At 37.9% G+C, this 26,802-nt stretch overlaps 1 protein-coding gene across 2 annotated transcripts in view; it reads right to left on the bottom strand.

Annotated features, from left to right (window-relative positions):
- The window catches only part of PRKD1 (protein kinase D1), a 773,210-nt gene that overhangs the window by 424,668 nt on the left and 321,740 nt on the right, over positions 1-26,802 (bottom strand). The window contains exon 5 of one of the 2 annotated variants that reach the window (XM_081548073.1): positions 7,305-7,326. The exons of the other annotated variant lie outside the window; for it this stretch is intronic. The gene's annotated coding sequence lies outside the window, so the exon portion shown is untranslated. The remainder of the gene's footprint in view (positions 1-7,304; positions 7,327-26,802) is intronic. 2 annotated transcript variants of the gene reach the window in all.

Genomic DNA, 26,802 nt, shown 5'->3' with positions numbered 1-26,802 from the left:
GTGTTTCCAATCAGGTGACAATCTAATCAAGATGAACCCTAAGTGATTATTCATTATTCATTTTCTTTGAATGAAATGGTTTAAATAGCATGGAGCTATGCTATCAAGTTATTATGTTCACATATAACCCTTTCTTGTTCTGAAAGTCATTTCCTCTCTGAGGTTATGGAAATATAATAAATACATTTATATGTCTTCCGTAGTTTGCAGAAGGCAGTTGCTTCCCTATACTCTACACAAACTTCCTTCTACTAACAATGTGTTACTAACTTTCATGGAATAATTTATTTCTAAATGATGAAAGTGGTCAAAGGCTTAGGATCCAACAGTATTCCGAATGAAAATAATTAGATTTGTGGTAAAGATAAGAGTGAGGTTTGAAACCTGTCGGTACATATCACTAGGTAGAAATAAATTATGGCTTGTCAAAAATGACACATTTCAACAAGGTGCTTCCTTTTCACTCTGAGTAAGACCTTTTTCCACCCAGCAATTAACTTTATTCCCATTAATATTCAGTAGCATTGACAAGGCTGACAGAGTAAACCTGGGTTTTATAAAACTAAAGACAGATTGATAGAGACTCATTATGTTGTCTAATAATTTCACCATTGTATGGTAGATCTTAATAAATAAAGAACAAAGCTGTTGACTATAGCATTGATTTGTTGTGCCAGGTAAAAGGCTCAAATTTTCTGTATATATTTTCTTTTTGTGACTCATAAATTTATTTTTGAAAATAAACAGTAATTTTGCCTAAAGGGATGCAGAGGTGACACAATAATACATTTATACCATACCATAATATGCTTAGCACTGTTATAGTTTTCTTTAGGTATTTCTTCACAGTCTATAAATAATAATTATGCTACACAGTTAAATAAAATGAGTAACTGCACTCAAACGACCCTTTGATTATAGATTGAGAAAGCTTAAGCGCAAGTATACGCTTGTGGTGTGGTAGAAAAAGAGCAAAGAATTAACTAACAGCCCACGGGAATGGGAAAACCAAACATTTCCGTCTTCCTCCATTTATGACATAAAAAATAGGAAATAAAATAAAGCAGGTTTCACAAGCTTCAAGATGTGTCAAAGATGATGTTGCTTAGAGATGTAATATCTGTTCTGTTTTTGTAGTTGTCATATTTTCTAAAAAAAAAAAATTTGAAAATTAAACACTGTGCTTTTCCAAGCTTATGGACACAGTTTTTCATTGTTGTTGTTTTTCATACAGGACATTTTGGCTGGGTTCAGCTTTCTCTTCTAGAACTGTGAGAAAAAAAACTCTCACTGTTGGTGAGAAAAATGTGATCTATGCCTAACAATCAACTTGCATTTTTTTTTTTTTTTTCTGGAAGTTTTTAGGTTGTTCTTTCCCTCTGCCATGACAGGTGACTTCTCACAGGTGAAAGTTTGTCATTTTCCCTCAAGAGTTCTTTTTCCTTTAACGTTATACAGCTCAGCAAATTTTTTGCCAGGGGCAATATTAGTGAGTTCTGGATGTATTACTGACATGGAATTTTGCCACTTGTATTTATTTTCTGTGCTATGACAACCTACTGTTTTGTGGTAGAAATGACACGATTTTAGCTCTCATCAAATTCATAGCTTCTGCAAAAGTCTAATTTTTCATAAGTGAAAATTCATGTAGTGAAAATGGAATCATTTCACACAGTTCTTACTTTGGCCCCAAGCACATGCACTGAATAACTCCACTCTTCATTCCCCCTGTTTTTGTCAGAATCAAAGTCTGCAGATGGGTAAGTCACACCTGAATACCCTAAGTAAGTAGTTTGTAATTAGGCTGTAACAATAAAAACTTTGGATTTAATTTTCCTATATGTTGATTTTCATCTTTTGGATTCCTCTCTGACGTTTTACATCCCTTAGCTCTTTATCTCCCATTAGCTCTTACCTCTCCTCTTCACAGCAGTACACTCTGATTTCAGCTTTATTCAGGTTGCTTGCTCCCTCTCAAACTCTGCTTTAAATTATCAATTCTAAAGTTTTCCTTCAGTTATTGTTTTATTTTCCTTTTGATTATTCTATTCTATAAACCATTCATGAACTTTCTCCTGTTCTTCATTAATGGAGACTTTTTAGAGAGGACAGCAGAAGAACAGCTGCGTTTATTTGTTAATCACATATTTAATGAGAATTTGCCATGTGCATGACATTGTGGAAGAACACAAAGTGCTGTATACACTACCATGTCTCTTCATAGCAGCTGATGCTCAAATAGCACCAACTGTGTGTCCAACATTGATCTATGTGATTTACAAACATCAACTCACTAGGCCCTCCCAGTAATCCCTACATTTTAATAAGCAGGTTTTGTTATTCAGGTATAGTGAGGCCAACAAAGCAGCAGATGACTGCCACTGAAAGGACAGTTTGTTACTCATAGTTCCCAATAGAGGGGAACTCATCACACTGTGAAGGGAGCACCAGGATCAACCAGAAGATAAAAAGAGTAGAAGGAGAATGTGGGCAAGAGCCTTTACTGTGGTTTCCATTGTGGGAAACAAGCAAGGCACAGTAAACAGGCTTAAGATTGGCTTTGATTAGTTTGAATGATTTCAGGGAGCTCTTGGCTGTAGGGGCTATCCCAAGTTGCCTGATGCCTGGCCTTGCTGTGACTGAGGCATGGAAATTGGCCTGCACTGTAAGAGCCTGACAGAGGAGGTAGGAGAGGGTGCAGGCTTTGGATTGGTTAGTTTGCATGTGAGAGACACACTCACAGACCAGTCATTTACTAATGCTCTGAAGGCTAGCTCTGGGATGGGCAGGTAGGTCTCCAGTGCCAGTAGGGTCCCACATATCATTTCAGAATAAAAATAAGTGTGCAATACACCCTAGAGGCATAGTACTAGTATTAGCAAAGCCACATATCTAGTCAGTGATTGAGTCCAGATTTGGGCCCAGTAGGTCTGGCTCCAGAATTCACATTCTTTTTTTTTTTTTTTTTTAAATATGGGTGAGGTTTTTTTTTTTATTATTAAATAAATTTATTTATTTTAGTTGGGGGCTAATTACTTTACAATATTGTAGTGGTTTTTACCATACATTGACACGAATCAGCCATGGGTTTACACGTGTTCCCCTTCCTGGACCTCCCTCCCACCTCCCTCCCCATCCCATCCCTCTGGGTCATCCCATTGCCCCAGCCCTGAGCACTTGCCCCATGCATCGAACATGGAATGGTGTTCTGTTTCACACATGACAATATATATGTTTCAATGCTATTCTCTCAGAACGTCCCACCCTCACCTTCTCCCTCAGAGTCCATAAGACTGTTCTATGCATCTGTGTCTCTTATTCTGTCTCGCAGATAGGGTTATCGTTGCCATTTTTCAAATTCCATATATATGCATTAGTATACTGTATTGGTGTTTTTCTTTCTGGCTTACTTCACTCTGTATAATGGGCATATACACACTGAGGAAACCAGAATTGAAAGAGACGCGTGTACCCCAATGTTCATCGCAGCACTGTTTACAATAGCCAGGACATGGAAGCAACCTAGATGTCCATCAGCAGACGAATGGATAAGAAAGCTGTGGTACATATACACAATGGAATATTACTCTGCCATTAAAAAAATACATTTGAATCGGTTCTATTGAGATGGATGAAACTGGAGCCCATTATACAGAATTCACATTCTTAATTCTATGCCATGCTGCTTCACCAAGGAACCAGATTTTTGTAAAGGAAATAAAAAATATACATCATGTCATCTAAGTGCTGTAAAAGAGGCTTCAGAACTCAGTGGACAGGGATGGCAATCAGATTGGCAATCAAATTCAAAATTTCAGGAGACACACCAATTGAACAAGCATTTGAAGGGTAGCAAAGATGCCCACAGATATGAAAAGTTCATTCCAGGCAAATGGAATTGCCTGAACAAAAGTGTGAAGATATAAAGCCAATGAATGGATTCAAGGAGCTGCAAACCCCCTGCATGGCAGAAGCAAAGTCTGTGCATGGGAGATTGATGGAAATGATACTGGGAAAGTTATTTGTAATCACCATTAGGTCATGAGTGAAATAATAAGGGATCTGGACTTAATTCAGGGGAAAAATGAGAAATAAAGGTGTAATATAGCATTTTTATATATGCACTTATATGTCACATGCAGTATATACATTATATTTACACATATGTATATACATTCAAAAAACATATATATAGGAGGTCTTTAAGTAGGAAAGTTATGTGATCACACCTGTGTTTCAGAGGTTAATCTGGCTTCTATGGAAGCAGAATTGAAAGTGGAGAAATAAGTGAAAACATGGATTAGGATGTTTTTGAAATAACTCATGAGAAACTTAAGAATAAATCAAAGAGCACTAGGGGATTGACTCAAAAATCATTATAGAGATAGAGTTGAAAGCACCTTGTTACTGATGTTTCATCAGCTGAAACTACATCACATGAGGAGTGGCTAACAGAAGTGGGAATTTTACCATGCAGAAGAGAAAACCCAAGGATAGACTCTTTTTTGTTGCTGTACTAGGCCAGACTTCAGAGGCTGCTTTGGGCTGCAAGGTGGGAGAGAATAAATAAAGATATGAACAGAGCTCAGGAATGCTTGTATTTTGGTTCAGTTCAGAAGCCAATAATATTATTAAGTAGCATGAAGAAGCCTCAGTTCCACTATGGCTCAGCACAGAACTGTTAGTGGAATAAAAACATTATTTATAATAAAATATTATATATTTTAATATGCAGATACTCAGGCAAGATTAATCCAGAAGACCTGATGATGTAGTCAGATGCTTGCATTTACTGATAATGAACACACTCAGGATTTAAGAAAGTTAAAATCAGAAATCTATTATCAAAATAAATTCAGAAGATGAAAGAGTAGAGATATTGATGGTCACTAAACTAAAAATAAGTCCTAATAGATCAGACTTATTTGTATATTAGAAAAAGAAGGAAATAATCTTAATTGAAATAAGGATAACATGCCAAGACAAATTACAGACTTTGGAAACAGAGAAAACGATGAAGTATGATATTAGCACAAATGAGCCGGGCCTTATTTATAAGCACAATGTCAAAATAATTCCCAATGTTATGACGGGATAGTGACAAAGTATCTCTGAAAACATATCTCCTGCCTTGAATTCCTCCACATGTTGAGGCTCACAATCAGTCTCTGGCACTTAGAAAGTCCCAGGAGATCGTATCCTTTGGTAAGCTATGGGGAATGGAGGGTACACTGTATAAAGAAGCAGAAATACAAGAAACCACAGAACAACTATGATAGAGAATCTATGTACGCTGGCAAAAACAGACAACTCTCAGAATAAATAACTGCAACATGTAATTTATAATCTTGATTTCTTATCATTGTTATTTATAAAAAAATTTTAATATATGTGATGGCAATAATATTAAATATAAAAACAATCTTTATTAATAAAATTCAGTGAGATCCTTGCATCTTGTGTGTCTTCACTAATTGAAAAATCATTAATTCTAAGTCTGTTAAAATGAGTCTCAGATTTCCTTTGTTTTATATTTGCATGTGGCAGCTAAACATGCCAACTGATGCTGGTATGTTATATTGGTGACTCAATGATAATGAGTGGCATTGCTTTGTTGATGTGATTTTCTGAAATGGCAACCTGCACTCAGAAAACAGAAGGTAATATTCCCATGATATAAACAGTATCACATTCCTGGAAATTTGAGTTTATAAATGTAAGGTAGAAATTTTGCTGTGATATACAAAATTTTTTTCCAGTCTCTCAAATAATTGTAAACCATTTTCCCCTACACAAATATTAATTTCAAATTCCAAAAATTTGAAAGTCATATACCATAACTCTCTATTATATAAAACTGACATATGCATAGAGGGACAGCTACCATCTCTGTCTACTCACATCCTATAAAAACCAACATCATCCTCCACTTGCTATGAAAAATTAAAACAATCATATCATTTAAAAATTGTCCCTGTAAAGAACTACTGGTTTAAGTAATGGAGCTCAATGTAAGGGAGATCCCTACTATAAGATATACTCAAGCATATGCTAGAACCTCTTTCCACAAAAATGGTGGGCAGAATTCAAGCACTGGGTGAATGGCTGGATTTGATCAAGATTGAAAAATCAAATGCTTACAGACACAAAGCAGGTATGAGAAACGTGTAAACTGGGCCAAGAGAAAGACAATAGAGAACTACGTGGTCTGTGTGAACTGTTGTCCCAGCACCATTTGTTGAATGAATATTCTTTCCTTATTGAATTGTCTTGGCATTCTGTCAAAAATCAGTTGGTTATAAATACGAGAGTTTATTTCTGGACTATCAATTCTATTCCATTGATCTATATGTGTCAGTACCACACAGCATTGATTACTATAGCTTTGTAATACTTTTGAAATCTGTAAATGTGAATCCTTCAACTTTATTCTCCTTTATCAAGATTTGTTTTTTTTTTTTTTTTTCTGGCTTATTCTAGATCCCTTGAATTTCCAAATGAATTTTAGAAGCAGCCTGTCAATTTCTGCAATAATCCCAGATAGATTTTGGCAGGGACTACACTGAATTTGTAGACCAATTCCAGGGATATTGCTATTATAATATTGTCTTCTGATCGATGAATATGGGATGTCTTTCCATTTATTTAGGTATTCTTAAATTTCTTTCAACTATGTTTTATAGTTTTCAGACTACAACTTTTGTACTTCTTTTGTTAAGTTTATTCCTATTTTATTCTTTTCAATCTGGACGTTTTTATGTCATTTTCTTACCTAATTGCCCTGGTAAGGTCGGCTTAGTTCTCAAAATTTATCTATTTTGTATTCTATTTCTCTTTTATGCAGTATTTACTAACTTGGTTTGATCAAACCAATCCCCTAACTCTCTCTTTAATACTTTGCATCTTCTGTTATCTTTTGAGTCTTTCATAATTTAATCCTTCAAAGAAAACATCCCTGATTAATATGACCCTACTATCCAGAGATTATTTTTTTAATCCACACTACTCTGACACACTCATGGTCACAGTCTGGACTACCATTTATCCTAATACTGCTTGTGATTTGGGACACTTTATTTTTCAAATTAAATTGTAAGCTTTGTTGAATAGGGTCAATATTTTCAACTTTAAAGTTTTCAAAAAATCCTAACAGAATCTTGTGTGTAAATGAATGGTTCAAAAAATGCTTTCCATTTGCTTTCATCCCTTCATGGAGAAGTAATTCGGTGAAATGAAAGGAGTACTACATGGTCTTGAATCCTGGCTTTGCCACCTAAATTCTGTATGTTGAGTGATTAACTTACATCTGAGTCTCGGCTTTTCCATCTGTAAAATGAGAGTAAAAATGTCTAACATTAATAATAAAGATCAGAAATAGGCAAGTAAAACATACAGCCCATGGCAGTCATTTGATACATGGCATGTGCATTCATTACTGAAAGAGCGATATGACAATTAAAAGACTAGGCTTAGAGTTTTTGATTTATAAATAAATAAAAGGGAGAATGGAAACAATTTAAATAGTTAAAAACGTTATTTCAGATTCTTATTATTTTTATTACACTGTCGTATCTGAGTCCTCCTCATCAGTGCCATCTTGAAACTCACATTATTTATTTCAAGGGGAATATATTGCAACAAACAGGAAGTGTGACACACAGGCGTGCACATACAAATACACATACGTGCCCAATATTATTCCTTATTTTATACAAATTTCTGACATCTTACACTATAAAACAGAGGAATAACGTCAAGATGCAATTTACTGAAAGTCAGTATTTATAATTAAATAATACATATTTCCATACATAGCTTTGAAAGGGCTCTACTCTAAGTCATTGTTTCAGTTTCAAATTAAGTGGGAAACCTTGGAAACTACTTTCATCATTACTGGGTTCATATTTTGTACCAGTTTAATCAGAGAAAATAATGCAAAATGTTATATGCTGATTTTTGCTTCTCCACAAACTCCTGAAATAATTCTCTTTGTAAAACATTATTTTACAACTTCTTGAACTTTATTAAAGTGAAAATTCCTTTATTACATCATCTTTAATGAGAAAATACTTAAATAAATATATTCTAAATAGAGCAAGTCAGCAGATATATCAGAGTAAATTAAAAAGTTGCACATTCCTGGGCTTCCCCAGTGACAGTTATATTTTTGGATTTCCCCTCTGTAGGTGACTGAATAATTTTTCAATCTTTATAGAGAATTTTTTTAAAAGCCTAAAAGGTTATTTCATGTGTACTGAGGAAATTATGTGTATCATCAAAGTCTAGCCAGGAAACAGAAACCACCTGAGTAGTTAAGAGACTTTAATGCAGAAAATTGATTCTGTGGGTGATGAAAGAGCTGAGATACTAAACAACGGACACAGGGGCAATCCAAAGATTAACAACAGCAGGAAGCCACCCTCGCCCATAACTGATGGGATAAAAGGCAAAGGCAGTGATCCCAGCACTAGTGGAAGCTGGAACTATCGTTTGGCCTGCCTGCCAAGAGTTGGATTCATGAAGCTCCTGGCAGGGAAGGAAGGATAGAGATACCCTGGCTTATTCCTCCCTACCACCTCCTCCACAATCCAGTCTGAAGACAGCAAAGCATGGGAACCAGTGTTACCTCTTAATATAGAGCAGACCAGGGGAAGAGCAAGGGAAGGATATGAAAGCAAACAGAGCCAGGATACACACATCATAAAATTACCTACTTGTGGGAGCTGGTGAAAGGCAGCGAGTGGGATAGGGTTGCGGTCAAGAAAAGAGCACCGCAGAAGTGTGTTCATTTACATTTTGGTACAGGATATAAAATGGACCCTGAAGTTTTTATTCTTTTACAAGAGAATAATCAATGTGTTTGGGCTTCCCTGGTAGCTCAGCTGGTAAAGAACCCACCTGCAATGCAGGAGACCCCAGTTCGATTCCTGGGTTGGGGAGATCCCTGGAGAAGGGACAGGCTACCCACTCCAGTATGCTTGGGTTTCCTTGGTGGGTCAGACAGTAAAGAATCTGCCTGAAATGCAGAAGACCTGGGTTCCATCCCTGGGTTGGGAAGATCCCCTGGAGGAGGGAGTAATTCTTGCCTGCAGAATCCCCATGGACAGAGGAGCCTGGCAGGCTACAGTCCATGGGGTCACGAAGAGTTGGACACGACTGAGCGACTAACCACAGCACAGAAATCAACGTGTTTGGGACTGAGATAAGCTATTCTGCCTCTTGATTTTGCATTACACACTAGGCTTATCAATGCCAGTATAATCTCACTTCTGGGTGGACACCTAGGAGCAGGGGCCTGTCTCACCACAAACTTTTGGTATCTGAGTATGGCATTACAATATTCTAGTGATTTGCATACGCACACATTTTAATTGACAGAAATATGATAGAACATAAAATGAAATGGCTACACGAATCAGCTCTGTAAATTAATTGTGAAACATAAGTTGTGATCCTAATGTTCTGTGAGAATGTAAAATTCATCAAGACAATTTTAATACAATGAAAACTTTTCTGGCTCAGGGGAAGAATTATCACAACAATGAGGTTGGACTTTGCTTCCCAAGTTATTTGATCAAGAGACCACACACCCCAGCTACTGCTGGATTTGCTGAAGCCAACAGAAATGGGTTGGACAGGGGAGGAGAGAGTGTGAAGATTTTAGACCATGGGTGGGAGCAGAGAAGGGCCCATTAGGACCTCCAGCTGGTTCCTATTCGCTGAAGTTAGGGACTGACTCCTGTCTAGTGCACAAAACCATTAAGGGGATATTATTATCCTTCATCTGATCTTGACAAGAGAATTTTTTTGTGATTAAAAAAAAAAAAAAAAGACAAATTGATTAAGCTGCATCTGGGTTAACTTTCCTAAATAACAAATTGGCAGACAGCCTGGAAACAATGTAAATTCTGCTTCATTAAAATTATAATCACAGTTGATTTTTTTTCTTCTACCTAACTGGCTACAGACAAATAAAATTTTGATGGTTGCATGGCTGAAGTAGAAAGGCAACACACAGTACGTTTGCACAGGAATTCCCATAGATAGGACTGGAGGTAACCACATAGAAAAATGGGTAGTCTGGAGAGAGAGCTACATCTTTTTGGATGTAGGGCCATCTCCAGAGCACCCTCATACTAACAAAAATGTTCTATTAAAAGGTCAAGAAAGCCCCGGTTTGAGCTCCCTGAGTCATACAGCTCTGTAACAACCTAGAGGGATAGGATGGAGAGAGAGGTAGGAGGGAGGTTTAAGAGGGAGGGGACATATGTATACCTATGGCTGATTCATGCTGATGATTGGCAGAAACCAACACAGTTCTATAAAGCCTTCAATTAACAAATAAATAATTTTTTAAAAAAAATTATGAAAAAAATCTCAAAACAACAAAAAATGTTTGTTTAAATATAGGTTTCTGGTTTCTAAATGTTTTTCTAATTTGAAAATGTTTCCAAATAAATTGAAAAATAAATAGAACTCAAAAAAGAGGCAAGTACAAAAAAGAAGGTCAAGGAAGGAGGCTTGCAGAGACCCTTTTAATTTGGAAACATAAATAAGGGAGTTTATCTACATACTAAATAATCATAGAAACATTTTACAATATAGCTAAAAACTGGCACATAATAGTTTATTTGCCTAAACATTTTTCTGCTCCAACTGAAGAAGAAAAATAACAATAAAATATTTTCTCAATCAAGTCTGAAAAATGCCAAAGGAGTAAGATCACAATGTGTCTGTTAGGCATCAAATGTGTTTTGACTTGTTGTCTTTAGAAAGGACCCAAAGGTTAAAGAAAAGGAAAGAAAAGCAAAAATTGACTTTGTTTCAAGTTATTATCCTACAGCAGTTTGGGACCATGCAAAGCAGAAAAGTTGGGGAAAAAGAGCTCTTAAGAGAAAAATAAGATGAGTTCATTTTACATATGAAATGGAAGATGTCCAAAACATACTTAGAAATATAAGATTGGCTCTCTCTTTCAGAAGACTGAGCAACTCACACTTTCACTTGCTTTGGGGGCTTCCCTGATAGCTCAGATGGTAAAGAATCTGCCTGCAATGCCAGAGACCAGGAATCAGTCCCTGGGTGGGGAAGATCCCCTGGAGAAGGGCATGGCAACACACTTCAGTATTCTTGCCTGGAGAATCCCATGGGCAGAGGAGCCTGGCGAGATATAGTCCATGGGGTCACAAAGAGTCAGACACGACTGAGCGACTAACACTTTTCACAAGGCATCTCAGGAAAAACAGCTGCTTTAAGATGAGGATAGATATCTTCTTCCCAGTCACTAGCTGCCATAAACTCACTGAAATAGACAATGAACCAAAAAAAGCCACACCTTTGTTAAGAAGCCTGGCTCAAACGGTAAAGAATCTGTCTGCATGCAAACTAGTACAGCCACTATGGAGAACAGTGTGGAGATTCCTCAAAAAACTGGAAACAGAACTGCCATATGACCCAGCAATCCCACTGCTGGGCATACACACCGAGGACACCAGAATTGAAAGAGACACGTGTACCCCAATGTTCATCGCAGCACTGTTTATAATACCCAGGACATGGAAGCAGCCTAGATGCCCATCAGCAGATGAGTGGATAAGGAAGCTGTGGTACATATACACAATGGAATATTACTCAGCCATTAAAAAGAATACATTTGAATCAGTTCTAATGAGGTGGATGAAACTGGAGCCTATTATACAGAGTGAAGTAAGCCAGAAAGAAAAACACCAATACAGTATACTAACACATATATATGGTATTTAGCCAATCGGTAAAGATAACCCTGTATGCGAGACATCAAAAGAGACATAGACAAATAGAACAGTATTATGGACTCTATGGGAGAGGGCGAGGGCGGGATGATATGGGAGAATGGCACTGAAGCATGTAAATTATCATATGTGAAATGAAATCGCCAGTCCAGGTTCAACGCATGATACAGGGTGCTTGGGGCTGGTGCACCGGGATGACCTGGAGGGATGGGATGGGGAGGGAGGTGGAAGGGGGGATCTGGAAGGGGAAAACATGTTACACCCATGGTGGATTCATGTCAATGTATGGCAAAACAAATACAATATTGTAAAGTTAAAAAATAGAAAATAAACTAATTAAAAAAAAAAAGAATCTGTCTACAATTAGGGAGACCTGGGTTCCATCCCTGGGTTAGGAAGATCCCTGGAGGAAGGCATGGCAACCCACTCCAGTATTCTTGCCTGGAGAATTCCCAAGGACAGAGGAGACTGACGGGCCCCAGTCCATGGGGTCGCAAAGAGTCAGCCATGACTCAGCGACTTAGCACCCAACACAGCACACATGTGGACACAGATGCTCTGAATGAAAAGTGGAGGAGTTATGTGGTTTCAATCAGTGGTGGGAATGACAAAAAGGTTTCTGTATGTCCCAGGGTGTCTTAATCCATGGTCATGTTCATCTGCTACTCAGTAGGGAGTTTTCCCATGATAGATGGAGAATAAGAGAAGGAAGGTACACATCTATCTGTTCAGTTTGTGTTGTGGATGGTAAACCTGTTTTTCAATTATTCAACTTGACTACTTTTTAAAACATAGAGAAGGAAATTCCTGGAATGATTGATACTGCTGCACCTCGTTGCTTAGGCTCAAAAAAGCTAAAAGCATCTGCAAAGTTTTCAATCTCTCTAAAAAGATGATGTCCAACATGATGCTGTGAGAAAGGCACTGCACAAAGAAAGAAACCCAGAACCAGAGTGCCCAAATTCTATGTTCTGTTACTCCATTGATTCTACAACACAAAACTTCAAGGATGTTGCTCTGAAGAAATAGCTTACTAAAAAAAAAAAAGGAAGAGGTTGAAGAATGTGCTAACTTTCAGCCTAGGGAATGGGAGACCAAAGAGGAATGCCAGGAACAATTTCAAGAGACAGAGGCTACTCTCTCTAAGAGCTTCTATGCTCGTCTGAGTCCAGGCAAAAATAAGATTTTCTAAGAGTAACAAATGGAGAAGGCAATGGCACCCCACTCCAGTACTCTTGCCTGGAAAATCCCATGAACGGAGGAGCCTGGCGGGCTGCAGTCCATGGGGTCACTGAGTCCGACACGACTGAGCGACTCCACTTTCACTTTTCACTTTCATGCCCTGGAGAAGGAAATGGCAACCCACTCCAGTACTCTTGCCTGGAGAATCCCAGGGACGGGGGAGCCTGGTGAGCTGCCGTCTATGGGGTCGCACAGAGTCGGACACGACTGTCGCGACTTAGCAGCAGCAAGAGTAACAAATAAGATCAAATATTTAAAAATAGAAAGAAAATACGGTAGCAAAGCCTGGATAAAATTCAGCAGTGAAAATGTAAATTCTTTGTGAACACCGATACCATAAACAAAGTTAGAAAAGAAACAATGGGCAAAAAGGTTTGCATCACATATAAGAAACAGAAGGTTGGCTTTCAGTAAATTTCAACCAATTAATAAGAAAAATGGCAAAAATGGTGAACAAGAATTTCACAGAAGAGGAAACAGAAATGATCAATAAACATGGAAGGATGCTCAGTCCATTAATGGCCAAAAAATGGACATTAAAAACACATGATATACCATTTTATACCCTTTGGGCTAGTAACAAAATTTTTTTCATTTGATTTAGTCAAAGCATTATGTAAACAAGGTCAAGTGGCTGTGCATCTCTAATGCCAGGCTTGCTTAAGCAGCATTTCCTGGGAAATAGTGAAGGGTCAGGAACAGGGGCCCTGGTGCACCTCATAGCAGTCTAGTAGAGCCCAATTCGGGGGTCTATGAAAGCAACTCATATCCTTGGGCTGTGATGCTTTTATGTAGCAGGACTGAAAGGGGCCAATCCCCTCACTGAGAGGATTAAAAGCCAAGATTAGATAGCAGTGTAATAAGCAGGACCTTTGCTATGTTTCTAAGCTGCCAGGTTGGTGTTCACAGTTGGAAAGAATGCCAGTCCCTTTCTTAGGAGTCAGGTAGGTGCATATTGTGGCTAATTAGCAAAGAATCCGCCCCTGTGCCTTCATAGTTGAGGAAGCGGTGGCCCCTTGCCTGACATAATGGGGTGAGGGAGGAACTGGGGTCTGAGCCTTGAGACTGCCAAGTATTGGTGGCCTTAAACATAGGTCACAAGCAGTTTCCATGGAGCTTTGCAGCAGTCCAGCTCTCTTTGGGAAGCCAATCTATAGGAGATAGGTTGTGGACAATTTAACTCTTCCTTACCTTTCACAAGGGTTTAGGGGAAATGGTGGTTTTCATATAGCACCAACAGAGATTTTACATTTTACAGCTGTTTTGATGGGAAGTGGGTGGGCAATCGACCTAGTTCCTATTTTCTGACAATGCCCCAAAGATATTACAAGACCCCAAGGGGGAATGGATATAAGTTTCCAGTTTCTGCAAAGACCCCTATGTCTAAAATATAATCAAAAAAGCTGCAGTTACCCAGACCTGAATGGAATGTATGGCTTGGACAATGGACATTTTAGTACCAACCAACATACAAGGGATATCCAGAAGCCCTTGAAACTTGTTTATAATATTGAATGCCTGGTACAGCCTTTCAGAGAAAGAGCTTCAGGAATGATCAATGAGTTGCCCAGCAGCACAATGGGAAAGGGAATAGTTAGACATTGAGTTAACTTAAAGAAAGTAAAGAATTGCTATGTTTCTCACAAAAACATTTAATTTACAAAGTTCTAGTCCAGGAAAGTTTTATTTTACTTTATCTTTTAACATATTATATCATATTTAGGGGGAATAAATATTGTTTTAAAAGTTCTATAATTCGCTAATGTTTCATAGTGGTTGTAAGTATTTGAGATAAAACCAACCAGGTTTCAAACTACTTCATGATAAGTGCTCGAGGTATGATTTTTAATCTTTTAAGCTGTACCTTCTACAAGTGTAAAATAAGGATTGTTATTAATCATTAAAATTAATGACACAATGTTTATAAAGCACTTAGCATAGTGATCTCAATCAGTGGTACTTTAAGGATAAATATTCACATTATAGGAAACTGAGAAAATAAAACAGAGAAGAAGATCACCCATGCACTGATCATCCTAACACAAGTACCATCATTTTGGGTACTTTCCTTTCAAGGTAGATTTTTAACTTTAGTGATTGTTTTGTTATAGTCATCATGCCAGTCTCATAAGGGCGGAACATTAACACCTTTCATACTTAATGATAAAAAGAATTACTAAATTTTTGGGAATTCCTTAGTGGTCCAGTGGTTGGGACTCCCACGCTTTCACTGCCTAGAGCTGAGTTTCAGTCCCTGGTTGGGGAACTAGGATTACCACAAGCTGGGCAGTGTGACAACAATAACAACAACAACAACAAAAATTATGGAATTTTTAAATTAGTTGTCTTTTTTTTTCATATTTGATCTGGTAATAAAATGCAAGAAGCTTTCAAGTAGGCAGCACTGTTCTTTTTAAAATGTTTTTGATATTGATTTTACAAAAAAATGAATTTTTAAGTCGCCTATATCATTTCAAAATATTTAAGAAGTATGATTGCTGCTGTTTAATCACTCAGTTGTGTCGGACTCTTTTGCAGTCTTATGGACTGCAGCTCACCAGGCTCCTCTGTCCACAGAATTTTCCAAGCAAGAATACTGGAGTGGGTTGCCATTTCTTTCTCTAGGGGATCTTCCCAATCCAGGGATCCAACCCGCATCTCCTGCACTGGGAGGTGGATTCTTTACCAATGAGCCACCAGGCAGAAGTCTCATTAGGAAGCCTCAAATGTGTGAAGAATATTCCCTAAATTATTTTTAAGCACTTCACTTTTAAAATTTTCATTATTGTTCCTAATACATGTAAATAAAGATACTTTTTTAAAGTAATATTGTACATGAAGAATCCAGTTGCTTTATACATTTGAAAGGGCAGTTCCCCTTTTTTTTTCTCTGTAAAAACAAAATGGCAATATGAATGTGGAATTGCTGAGTTACTTAAGATTTTTGAAATGTGTTTATTTCCCAAAGACTTCCTCATATTCTTTTCAGTATCAGTGAAGTTACTGCTTTAGCAAAAGGCACATCACTGCTTGCCATTATGCTCATTTTGTACTTTCCTAGGTAGTGTTCACTTCCTTCCTGTCATGAGTTAAGAGATGACTCAAAAGCAGCTTAGGTAACCTATCCTCCGGCTGAGTACTCACTTAGAATTTCTGTGATGTGGACAAGAGGAAGCCAGTTTTAAAACACTTAACTGAATCTGGGGGAGTCAGGACAATATCTAGAAGACATTCTAGGCCTCAGATGGGAATTCAGGCTTGCTGATGCCCCACCTCTTATCACTTCCCTGCATCCTCCCACATACAACTTGACTAAACGTTTCAGCAGAGACAGGCCAGGCCTCCTCCTTCATTCTCTGGTTTAATAACTTTGCATCTCAGTGAGATTCATTTTCCCATGTTGGTGAGTCTCAGTAATATAGACAAAACCAACCTATACAATCGTCCTCTATCCATGCGCTCAGTTCACTTCAGTCGCTCAGTCGTATCCAACTCTTTGCGACCCCATGAATTGCAGCACGCCAGGCCTCCCTGTCCATCATCAACTCCCGGAGTCCACCCAAACCCATGTCCATCGAGTCAGTGATGCCATCCAACCATCTCATCCTCTGTCGCCCCCTCCTCCTCTTGCCCTCAATCCTTCTCAGCATCAGGGTCTTTTCCAATGAGTCAACCCTTCGCATGAGGTGGCCAAAGTATTGGAGTTTCAGCTTCAACATCAGACCTTCCAATGAACACCCAGGATTGATCTCTTTCAGGATGGATTGATTGGATCTCCTTGCAGTCCAAGGGACTCTCAAGAGTCTTCTCCAGCACCACAGTTCAAAAGCACCAATTCTTCGGCACTCAGCTTTCTTCTCCGTCCAACTCGCACATCCATACATGACCACTGGAAAAACCATAGCCTTGACTAGATGGACTTTTGTTGGCAAAGTAATGTCTCTGCTTTTAAATATGCTATCTAGGTTGGCCATAACCTTCCTTCCAAGGAGTAAGCGTCTTTTAATTTCATGGCTGCAGTCATCATCAGCAGTGATTCTGGAGCCCAAAAAAATAAAGTCTGACACTGTTTCCACTGTTTCCCCATCTATTTCCCATGAAGTGATGGGACCAGATGCCATGATCTTAGTTTTCTGAACGTTGAGCTTTAAGCCAACTTCTTCACTCTCCTCTTTCACCTTCATCAAGAGGCTCTTTAGTTCTTCTTCACTTTCTGCCATAAGGGTGGTGTCATCTGCATATCTGAGGTTAATGATATTTCTCCTGGCAATCTTGAGTCCAGCTTGTGTTTCTTCCAGCCCAGCGTTTCTCATGATGTACTCTGCATATAAGTTAAATAAGCAGGGTGACAATATACAGCCTTGACGTACTCTTTTTCCTATTTGGAACCAGTCTGTTGTTCCATGTCCAGTTCTAACTGTTGCTTCCTGACCTGCATACAGGTTTCTCAAGAGACAGGTCAGATGGTCTGGTATTCCCATCTCTTTCAGAATTTTCCACAGTTTATTGTGATCCACACAGTCAAACACCTTGGCATAGTCAATAAAGCAGAAATAGATGTTTTTCTGGAACACACTGGTAATAGCAAACACCCTATTCCAACAACACAAGAGAAGACTCTACACGTGGACGTCACCTGATGGTCAACACCAAAATCAGACTGATTATATTCTTTGCAGCCAAAGATGGAGAAGCTCCATACAGTCAGCAAAAACAAGACCAGGAGCAGACAGTGGCTCAGATCATGAACTGCTTATTGCCAAATTCAGACTTAAATTGAAGAAAGTAGGGAAAACCACTAGACCATTCAGGTATAACCTAGATCAAATCCCTTATGAGTATACAGTGGAAGTGACAAATATATTTAAGGGACTAGATCTGATAGACAGAGTGCCTGATGAACTATGGACAGAGGTTTGTGACATTGTACAGGAGACAGGGATCAAGAAAATCCCCATGGAAAAGAAATGCAAAAAAGCAAAATGGCTGTCTGAGGAGGCCTTACAGAGCTGGGAAGAGAAGAGAAGCGAAAAGCAAAGCAGAAAAGGAAAGATATTCCCATCTGAATGCAGAGTTCCAAAGAATAGCAAGGAGAAATAAGAAGGCCTTCCTCAACGATCAGTGCAAAGAAATAGAGGAAAACAACAGATTGGGAAAGACTAGAGATCTCTTCAAGAAAATTAGAGATACCAAAGGAACATTTCATGCAAAGATGGGCTCGATAAAGGACAGAAATGGTATGGACCTAACAGAAGCAGAAGATATTAAGAAGAGGTGGCAAGAATACACAGAAGAACTGTACAAAAAAGATCTTCACGACCCAGATAATCACGATGGTGTGATCACTCACCTAGAGCCAGACATCCTGGAATCTGAAGTCAAGTGGGCCTTAGAAAGCATCACTACGAACAAAGCTGATGAGGTGATGGAATTCCAGTTGAGCTATTTCAAATCCTCAAAGATGATGCTATTAAAGTGCTGCACTCATTATGCCAGCAAATCTGGAAAACTCAGCAGTGGCCACAGGACCGGAAAAGGTCAGTTTTCATTCCAATCCCAAAGAAAGGCAATGCCAAAGAATGCTCAAACAACCGCACAATTGCACTCATCTCACATGCTAGTAAAGTAATGCTCAAAATTCTCCAAGCCAGGCTTCAGCAATACGTGAACCATGAACTTCCAGATGTTCAAGCTGGTTTTAGAAAAGGCAGAGGAACCAGAGATCAAATTACCAATATCTGCTGGATCCATGCATTATTCCTCTTCAATCTTCATTAGTTAATATATTTGACTCTTTTACTAATAATGGGCAGCTTTAACAACAGACTCTTGGGGGGAAATACAAATTAAATTTTGGTTTTAGATTTCACCATTGAATCCTGATTGAATAAAAATTCTGTTTTATCACTCTCTGACATAAATCACAGCAGGATCCTCCATGACCCACCTCCCAGAATATTGGAAATAAAAGCAAAAAGAAACAAATGGGACCTAATTAAAATTAAAAGCTTTTGCACAACAAAGGAAACTATAAGCAAGGTGAAAAGACAGCCTTCAGAATGGGAGAAAATAATAGCAAACAAAGCAACAGACAAACAATTAATCTCAAAAATATACAAGCAACTCCTGCAGCTGAATTCCAGAAAAATAAACGACCCAATCAAAAAATGGGCCAAAGAACTAAACAGACATTTCTCCAAAGAAGACATACAGATGGCTAACAAACACATGAAAAGATGCTCAACATCACTCATTATCAGAGAAATGCAAATCAAAACCACAATGAGGTACCATTTCACACCAGTCAGAATGGCTGCTATCCAAAAGTCTACAAGCAATAAATGCTGGAGAGGGTGTGGAGAAAAGGGAACCCTCTTACACTGTTGGTGGGAATGCAAACTAGTACAGCCACTATGGAGAACAGTGTGGAGATTCCTTAAAAAACTGGGAATAGAACTGCCATATGACCCAGCAATCCCACTGCTGGGCATATACACCGAGGAAACCAGAATTGAAAGAGACGCGTGTACCCCAATGTTCATCGCAGCACTGTTTACAATAGCCAGGACATGGAAGCAACCTAGATGTCCATCAGCAGATGAATGGATAAGGAAGCTGTGGTACATATACACAATGGAATATTACTCAGCCATTAAAAAAAATACATTTGAACCGGTTCTACTGAGATGGATGAAACTGGAGCCCATTATACAGAGTGAAGTAAGCCAGAAAGAAAAACAACAATACAGTATACTAATGCATATATATGGAATCTGAAAGATGGTAACGATAACCCTATATGCGGGACAGAATGAGAGACACAGATGCATGGAACAATTTTATGGACTCTGAGGGAGAAGGTGAGGGTGGGACGTTCTGGGAGAATGGCATTGAGACATGTGTATTGTCATATGTGAAACAGAGCACCATTCCATGTTCGATGCATGTGACAAGGGCTCAGGGCCGGGGCAGTGGGATGATCCAGAGGGATGGGAGGGGGAGGGAGGTGGGTGGGGGGTTCGGGAAGGGGAACACATGTAAACCCATGGCTGATTCTTGTCAATGTATGGCAAAAACTATTACAATATTGTAAAGTAATTAGCCCCCAAGTAAAATAAATAAATTTATAAAAAAAAAAAAAAAAAAAAGAATACATTTGAATCGGTTCTACTGAGATGGATGAAACTGGAGCCCATTATACAGAGTGAAGTAAGCCAGAAAGAAAAACACCAATACAGTATACTAATGCATATATATGGAATTTGAAAGACGGTAACAATAACCCTATATGCAAGACAGAATAAGAGACACAGATGCATAGAACAGTCTTATGGACTCTGAGGGAGAAGGTGAGGGTGGGATGTTCTGAGAGAATAGCATTGAAACATGCATATTATCATATGTGAAACAGAACACCATTCCAGGTTCAATGCATGAGACAAATGCTCAGGGCTGGGGCAATGGGATGACCCAGAGGGATGGGATGGGGAGGGAGGTGGGAGGGGGGTTCAGGATGGGGAACACATGTAAACCCAGGGCTGATTCATGTCAATGTATGGCAAAAACTACTACAATATTGTAAAGTAATTAGCCCCCAACTAAAATAAATAAATTTATTTAAAAAAAAAATTCTGTTTTATGTACTTAGAAAAAGCACTACTAGAATTTCATTTTGCAGAATATATCCAAGTAATAGCTTAATTAAGTGCATATAAACTGACTCATTTCAGAAATAACAGAAAAACAAAAAGACACAGAGAAAAAAATCAAATTAGTAAGTAGAAGTTGTTTTCAAGTGATATATATACAGTAAACAATAACTACTCATAACTTGAAAAATAATATCAGAAACTAAAAGTAAGCAACTCATCTATAGAATATTTCTTTATTTAAGGTAAGGCATTTAACAAGCTTCCACTGCTTTTTGCCTACCCCCCCACCCCCACCCTTCATCATTTGTTAACATAACGTGAATATTTAGTTTCACCTCTTTGAAAGTAAAACACTATTTTGAACATTTGGTGCTTTCTCTTCAGAATAATTTTGAAATTTGTGTTGTGCATTATAATTATAGCTACAATAGTTTTCTTGACCTTTGTTTAGCTGAAGAGAAATGTTTAACTGAAAATAATGCTAATTTCACTTAAACAATAGCATTGCTACCCTATGACTACTTCACTCTTCAATTCTTAGTTCTCATTCTTTTCTCAGTTTTCATGCTCAGGCATACCCTGTTTTATTAGGCTTCATAGATACTATGTTTTCACAAATTCAAGGTTTACAGCAACCCTATGTAGAATAAGTCTCTAGGCACTATTTTTACAACAGCATTTTCTCATTTTGTGCCCCTCAGCCACATTTTGATAATTCAGGCAATATTTCACATTTTCATTATTGTGTATTTGTTATGGTGATCTGTGGTCAGTGATCTTTGATATTTACCACTGCAATTGCTTTGGGGCATCACAAACTGTGCTTATATGAGACAGACAGTGAACTTAACTGATACATGTTGTTTGTGTTTGGACTGCCTACTCATTAGCCATTTTCCAGTCTCTTTTCCTCTCCTTTTGCCTCTCTATTCCCTGAGACACAACAATATTGACATTAGGTCAGTAAATAACCCTACAATGTCCTCCTAGGTGTTCAAATGACAGGGAGAGGGGCAAGTCTCTCACTTTAAATCAAAAGCTGGAAATGATTAAGCTTGGTGAGGAAGGGACGAATACCATGATAGGCCAAAATCTAGGTCTCTTGTGCTAAACAGGTAGCCAAGTTGTGAATGCAAAAGAGAAGTTCTTGAAAGAAATTAAAAGTGTTATTCCAGTGAACACACAAATGTAGGAAAGACTGCTGATATGGAGAAAGTTGTAGTGGTCCAGACAGAAGATCAAATTAGCCACAACATCCCCTTAAGCCAAAGCCTAAGCTACAGCAAGGCTCTAACGCTCTTCAATCCTAGGAAGGCCGAGAGAGGTGAGGAAGCTGCAGAAGAAAAGTCTGAATGAAGCTAGCAGCAAGTGGTTCACAAGTTTTAAAGAAAGAAGCCATCTCCTTCCATAGAAAGGCAAAGTAAAGCAGCAAGTGCTGAGGTAGAAACTGCAGCAAGTCGTTCAGAAGATCTAGCTAAGATAATGGATAAAGGTGGCTACACTAAACAACACATTTTCAGTGATGATGAGACAGCCTTATACTGGAAGAAGATGCCATCTAGGACTTTCCTAGTTAGAGAGGAGAAATCAATGCCTGGCTTCAATCTTCAAAAGATTAGCTGACTCTCTTTCTAGGGGCTAATGCAGCTGGTGACTTTAAGTTGAAGCCAATGTTCATTTGCCATTCTGAAAATCTTAGGGTCCTTAATAATTATGCCAAATATACTCTGCTTATGTCTTCTAAATGGAACAACAAAGCTTGCATGACAGCACATCTATTTACAACATAGGTTACTGAATATTTTAAGCCCACTGGTGAGACCTACAGCTCAGACAAAAGATTTGTTTCAAAATGCTACTTCTCATTGACAATTCACCTGGTCATACCAGAGCTCTCATGGAGATATATCATAAGATTCATGTTGTTTTGATGCCTGCTAACATGATATCTATTCTTCAGCCCATTCATCAAGGAATAATTTCAATTTCAAGACTTATTATTTAAGAAATATATTTTGTAAGGCTATTAGCTGTCATAGTGATTCCTCAGTGAATCTGGGTGAAGTAAATTAAAAACCTTCTCTAATATTTCACAATTTTAGATACCATTAAGAACATTCACAATTCATGGGAAGAGGTCAAAACATCAGCGTTTAAATGAATTTGGAAGAAGTTGATTCCAGCCTGCATAGATGCCTTTGAGGAGTTCAAGATTTCAGTGGAGGAAGTCACTGCAAATGTGGTGGAAATAGCAAGAAACCAGAATTTTAAGTGAGGCCTGAAGAAGTGAATTGCTAAAATCTCGTGATAAAACTTTAAGGGAAAAGGAGTTCCTTCTTACAGATGAACAGAGTAATTTCACGAGATGGAATCTACTCTTGGTGAAGATGCTGTGAAGACTGTTGAAATGACAGCAAAAGCTATAGAATATTACATAAACTTAGTTGATAAAACAGTGGCAGAGTTTGATGGGACTGACTCCAATTTCAAAATAAGTTCTACTGTGGGTAAAATGCTATCAAATAGCATTGCACGCTACAGAGAAATCACTCATAAAAGAAAGTGTCAACTGATGAGGCACACTTCACCACCATCTTATTTGAAGAAATTGCCACCGTCACCCTAATCTTCAGCAACCACCACCCCTATCAATCATCAACCATCAACATCAAGGAAAGACCCACCACTAGCAAAAAGATTACATCTTGCTGAAGGCTCACATGATGGTTAACAGTTTTTTTTTTAGCAATAAAGTAGCTTTGACTTAAGATATGAACATTGTTTTAGACATATTGCACATTTGTTAGACTACAGTCTATAACTTTTATATGCAATTGGGAACCAAAAAATTCATGTGACATTTACACTATTGTGATATTCACTTTATTGTGGTGGTCTGGAACTGAACCCACAAGATCTCTGAGACATACCTTTGGAAGTTTTTTTTTTTAAGTAAGATTACGTGAATTGGTAGATTTTCTTTCATATATCTCTGGTATACATTTTAATTTTGTGCACAGGAGGATAGTACACATAGTCAGTGGTGTTACAGTGCACAGGTATCTTATTGTAATTAAAAGCCCTTGGAAGATGCCAGTTATTTACAGGTTATATGAATTGCAGGAAAAAGTAAAGCTAAATACTGTTATACTCAATTAACTTGGCAGTTATTTAAAAGACTAACTTGTGTAGGACTTTCCAGTATTTTGAGAGATAATAGCTCTCAAGTACATAGCAAATGTGTGAAAAATGAATTTAGAAAATAGATTAGAAGGAGAATCAGTTATGTGATAATCCCTAAATGCTTATGAAAAAAATGGAAATGTAGACCTTGATCCATTTCTAATAAGTCCTTATAAAATCTTTGATTCAAAACATAAGTTTTTCTATCAAAAACTTAGGAAAGAACAGAAATAGAGTCACAGATGTAGAAAACAAACTTACAGTTACCAAGGGAGGAAGGGGGGAGGCCGGGAGGGATAAACTGGGAGATTGGGATTGACATATACACACCACTATATATATAAAATAGATGACTAATAAGAACCTACTGTATAACACATGGAACTCTACTCAGTTTTCTGTAACGACATATATGGGAACAGAATCTAAAAAAAAGTAGATATATGTGTGTGTGTGTGTGTGTGTGTGTGTGTACATATGACTAATTCACTTTGCTGTACAGCAAAAACTGACACAATACTGTAAATCAACTACACTCCAATAAAAATTAATTAAAACAAAACAAAAAACAAATACAAACTTAGGAGAAATATGGGATACACTGAATACTAAAGGGAGCAAATAGATTTAGCTGCCTCACACGACCATCAACCACATATATGGAGAATGTTTGTGCAGATTTTCTAAGTCATGTGAGTTGATCTTAGCTAGGAACACATTATTATTTTAATATAATCAAACTAAGGACAAAATTTCCTTATGATGAGACTTTCTGCTGTCCTGAATTTCCTGGGAAATAAAAGTGATTGTGTCATCTTTCTAACTAAAAATGTCAGGGAGTGCCCTGGTAGTCCAGTGGTTGTAACCCTGCACTTCCACTGTCAGGGAGGATGGCTGGCTTTGTTCCCACAAACTGTGTGGCGTGGCCAAAAAAAAAAAAAAAATTCAAGAAGCCTTATCTAGTAGTCCAAACAACACTGCCAGTACAGACAGTTCAGTCAGGTATTTTAGGCCTGAGAGTAGATTCCAGATCCAAATGATACAATTATTTAGTCAGCATATCTATACCAAATAGATTAATTGCAATTTTCTTCTTTGTAAATACAATCATGGATAAAAGGCATATAGAAAAATTAAGCTTTTAAATATAGATAAAGAAAAAGAATTGCTGAGGAGTCCATTTTTGCCCAACCACTTGAGTAAATAAATTTTCAGGAAGACAAAAGCATAATTATGATAACATCATGGATTCACAAATTGTTCTTTTTATGAAGAACTCAAAGATAATTAATAGCGCAGACAACATTAAAGAAATGAAAATCTGCTCACATGAGGTGTTGTAATTGTAAATTTTGTTAAAATTAGAGGTTCTAATCTTTTGCACAGCAATGCTAAAGTTTTGCTTTTGTGCAACCCAAATAATTACTGTGTCTTAAAACACTCGATCACTTTATCCATTCCTTTAGAAATCACGTGAGAGACTTATTATGCCTATTATAAGAAGAGGAAGGAGGAGAAGACAAAAAAAGGTGAAGAATATGCCCAACTATCAAAAAGGACTGAGAAGGTAGTATTTTCCTAGCATAAGGTACCAATGCTCAAATAAAGCTGGTATTTTGGAGTCAACCAAGAAATCAGTCAACAAATGTAGCTTGAATACCTTCTTTCTTTCCTAGAGGTGTAAAAGGATGCCATGTGGGCTCCTCCAGCTTTGGAAGAACTCCAGAGAAATATCTCACCGAGGTTTCATGGCAGATAGGGGGCCAAATGCATCCTGGATAATACTCTTGTGGTGTGTTAAGAAGGTGTTAAAGAGCCAAAGAAAAGTCATTTTCAGATTTCTCTGAGCCAGATTTCTTTGGGGGAAAAAAAAAAAACTCACAAAAGATAAAAAGTCAAACCTGACAGATTCCAGATGAGGCTTAGAATTTTAGTATATACAACCTGTACCCACACCATTTCACATCTTAATAGAGATAAGGCTGTCCTATGTTAGCCTCTCATTATCTATAGGAAGCAACTCATCTTCCTATAGAATGAATAGGGGGCTGGAAATGCATCTGAGGAAAAAAAAAAGTGAAGGGACTCAACTCAGGAGCAAAGCCACTTGGCATAGATTGGGCTTCTGACACCATGATGGTGTACTGGACTTCATGAGGAGGTCTTGCAGGATTTTGAATATGTGTTAAGATTAAAGATTCTTAGAAAATTCCCCGCTGAGAAAACAGAGGGTACATATCAAAGGTTTATTGGCACTGACCACAGATACACTCTGATACTACAGCCCTGACACAGCTGCTTAAAATGAGAGAGGAGAAACACGAAGGAGAGAAACAGGAGACAAGCTTTTGGAAAGCACAAAAGCCTCCAAACAGTTCCAATCTTAGAGTGTTATGATGTTAAAATATGAGGCACATTATCAGGAGATGAAAGTTCAAAGAGGCCTCAGCTTCATGTTGGATAAACAGGAACATATGCCCAGGCTCAGAAATATTTCAAATGTGTTGTGAAACTTCGCTCAGTTAGGAGAGAAATGTTAGAGTTCAACTGTGAAAAATTCCATTGCATATTTGAAAAAAGCAGGTGCTGGGAAAGACCACAAACTTTCTGAGTGTGTCAGCACCATACACCACAATAGCAAACAGAAGTGAAAATGTTATTAAGGCTTAGAAAGGTTTTCTGAACGATACATCAAATGAATCCAAGTAGTAGTTACATGTCATCGTGGAAATGTATTCGTCTGAGGGGAAACTAAAAATTGAAAAGAAGGAAGTTGCAACACTGTAGATATCTCACAGTCAGCCTTTGTGGGTTTTGTATAGAATCGAGGGAAATTTGTGCTAATGTCTCTAGTACTAGAAGTGAGAAATCTCTGTTAAAGGAGTTTAATTGAAAGGAAAAAACAATTTTCCTCACAAAATCTAAGCCTAAAATTAGCTCACCAGATAAGCCCT

The sequence above is a fragment of the Giraffa tippelskirchi genome, chromosome 12 (genome assembly GCF_054371585.1).
Source record: "Giraffa tippelskirchi isolate mGirTip1 chromosome 12, T2T-mGirTip1v1.2.pri, whole genome shotgun sequence".
NCBI classification, from domain to species: domain Eukaryota; kingdom Metazoa; phylum Chordata; class Mammalia; order Artiodactyla; family Giraffidae; genus Giraffa; species Giraffa tippelskirchi.
The sequence above is the reverse complement of the archived record's forward strand: the minus strand, read 5'-3'. Positions and strand labels throughout refer to the sequence as shown.